The following is a 2,968-nucleotide window of genomic DNA, read 5'->3' on the forward strand; positions in this document are numbered from 1 at the left end:
TCACCACAATAGAAATTTCAGCCTCACAAAGAACATCAACTATTTTTCTCAAAATCAGAAAAACAAAACTTGAATTTACTTTAAGGTGAAAATAAATGCAACTTGAATAAAGGAAGTTGGAACTAAAGTTTTCTGACTGAATGATCTGATTTTGTTTTAAGAGTACTGGTCCAGGGGTGCCTGGGTAGTGCAGTCGTTAAGCGTCTGCCTTTGGCTCAGGGCATGATCCCGCCGTTCCGGGATCGAGTCCCACATCAGGCTCCTCTGCTGGGAGCCTGCTTCTTCCTCTCCCACTCCCCTGCTGTGTTCCCTCTCTTCACTGGCTGTCTCTCTGTCACATAAAAAAAAAAAAAAAAAAAAAAAGAGTACTGGTCCGGGGGCGCCTGGGTGGCTCAGTCAGTTGAAACTGCAACTCTTGATTTTGGCTCAGGTCATGATCTCAGGGTTGTGGGCTCAAGACACACATCTGGCTCCCAGCTGGGCATGGAACACACTTAAGATTCTCTCCCCTTCCCTCTGCCCCTCCCACCCCTACCTCCATCTCCCCCATCCCCATGTGGCCCACGTGTGCATGCTCTCTCTCTCTCTAAAAAAAAAAAAGAGTACTGGTCCAGTTTTTATGAAGCAAGATTTCTCTAAGGACACTGCCATCTGCCCTCTCAGGAGTTATTTCTCTGGGGTTATAGTTGACCTTCATGATTCTCTTTGCTATCAATTTTTATGATTAATTTGATTGATCCTCTGTTGATATGTTAATACAGACCTTCTATTACAGCAAACTATCCAGTTTCATTCTTTGTTTTTCTTCCAGACCATTAACAACAACAGTGTACGTGATTTCCTAAAACTCAGTAGGTTTACAAATTAGGCTCTTCATACCAATTTTAATTTCTTCTAACTGGAGAGAAAATTGCAAAATACAAAAGAGCTCTAAAACAATACCATTACCGCAGTCAAGTCAAACTGAGCCCCCCCACCCCCGCCCTGTCCCCATCATGGTGGGAACTGGCCAAATGGCCACAGCAAGCCCTGCAGCTCAGGGGCGCCAGGTCTCCTGCCCTGGGACGTGGGGATAAGTTCGGCTGCAGAAAGCGCAAAAAAAGCAAACAAACCAACAAATAAAATAAAATAAAATAATACCATTATTCTATCTTTAACAGTTAATCACTGATAACACTTTTGTCATCCTTTTTTTTTTAATCAAAACACTATAAACTAGAAGACTTTATTTTTTTATTATGTTCAGTTAGCCACTGTATAGTACATCATTAGTTTTTGATACAGTGTTCAATGATTCCTTAGTTGCAGATAACACCCAGTGCTCATCATGACCCATGCCCTCCTTAATACCCATCACCCTGTTACCCCATCCTTCCACTCCTCTCCCCTCTAAAACCCTCAGTTTGTTTCCTGGGGTCCACAGTCTCTCATGGTTCATCTCCTTCTCTGATTTCTCCCCCTTCAGATTTTCCTCCCTTCCCCACTGGTCCTCCGTGCTATTGCTTATGTTCCACATACGAGTGAAACCATATGACAATTGTCTTTCTCTGCTTGACTTATTTCACTTAGCATAATCCCTTCCAGTTCCACCCATGTTACTGCAAATGGTGAGTGTTCATCCTTTCTGATGGCTGAATAATATTCCATTGCATATATATGTACATCTTCTTTATCCATTCATCTGAAGGGTGTCTGTCATCCTTTTCTACCCAATGCATTTTAAATAGTCAATCGTGCAATTAACCAACAAATATTTATTGATTGCCTACTACGTAGTAGTCATTGTTCTAGGTATTGGCAATATTACTATGAACAGAACAGTTAAAATGTCTGCTCCCATGGAACTAACACACTGGTAATGGAAGTAGATAATGGAACTATATAACACAAGAATGTAAGTACTCTGAAGAAAAAAGATTTCAGCTAAATAGTGTAATTTACAGAAATAGGAACACCAGGAAAGGAAAACACTGAAGAGAAGAATCACAAGTATGATTTTAGATGTGTTCAGTTTACAAGGGCCATTAGTTCATCTGAATGATGGTAGCATGTTGTTTCTAATGGTTTGTCATCTGCTTTTCCACTTGGCCTTTTATGGTTACTTTCCCATTCAGAAATACATATTTCTATTTGGTGATCTTAAAAACCTACCTAGATAATCTACCTGTTCCTGAATATTTAATTGTCTTTATAATTATAAGTAAGAGTTATCGGAAATTCTTTACACGCATATTTTAGACATACCTGTTTATTTTGTTATAGTACTTCCTAAACATGAAAATACTTGATCAAAGAATAAGCACACTTTAATGCTTTTGTTTTTTATTGGTCAATTTTTTTTCTCCAGAAAGATCATGTCAATTTTGCCACTAGTTTGCCACCAAGTATTTTATCTTTTCTTTTTTAAAAAATAAAGCATTTCTTTTCTATGTTTGATGTAATACAAAAATTAAAGCTAACATTTATTGAGAAATTATTGCCTGCCAAAGGCTGTGCTATGCATTTACATATATCATTTCATTTGAAAGTTAAGAAATCAAAGTTTTAAAGAGTTAATAAATCTCCATCAGCTATCAAGTGAGAGCTAACATCTGGGGCGCCTGGGTGGCAGAGTCGTTAAGCGTCTGCCTTCGGCTCAGGGCGTGATCCTGGCGTTATGGGATCGAGCCCCACATCAGGCTCCTCCGCTGGGAGCCTGCTTCTTCCTCTCCCACTCCCCCTGCTTGTGTTCCCTATCTCGCTGGCTGTCTCTCTCTCTCTGTCAAATAAATAAATAAAATCTTAAAAAAAAAAAAAGTGAGAGCTAACATCTGAACTTGAGTCATCTGGTTTCATAACCTGTTTCTATTAAATCACAATACTATACGCAACTTAATAATTGATTGGTAATTAGTGTTTAACAATATGATATCAATATATTTTTTATATGTTTTACTGGGTTTTTTGTCTTTTTCATGTTGTCAACTCA

General features: G+C 38.8%; 1 non-coding gene across 1 annotated transcript; it reads left to right on the forward strand.

Annotated features, from left to right (window-relative positions):
• Nucleotides 1-948: 948 nt before the first annotated feature.
• LOC121100347 lies at nt 949-1,094 on the forward strand. The gene has a single exon (XR_005832096.1). It is a non-coding gene; the product is annotated as a small nucleolar RNA SNORA5 (small nucleolar RNA).
• Nucleotides 1,095-2,968: the final 1,874 nt, after the last annotated feature.

The sequence above is a fragment of the Ursus maritimus genome, unplaced genomic scaffold (assembly GCF_017311325.1).
Source record: "Ursus maritimus isolate PB19 unplaced genomic scaffold, ASM1731132v1 scaffold_36, whole genome shotgun sequence".
NCBI lineage: Eukaryota > Metazoa > Chordata > Mammalia > Carnivora > Ursidae > Ursus > Ursus maritimus.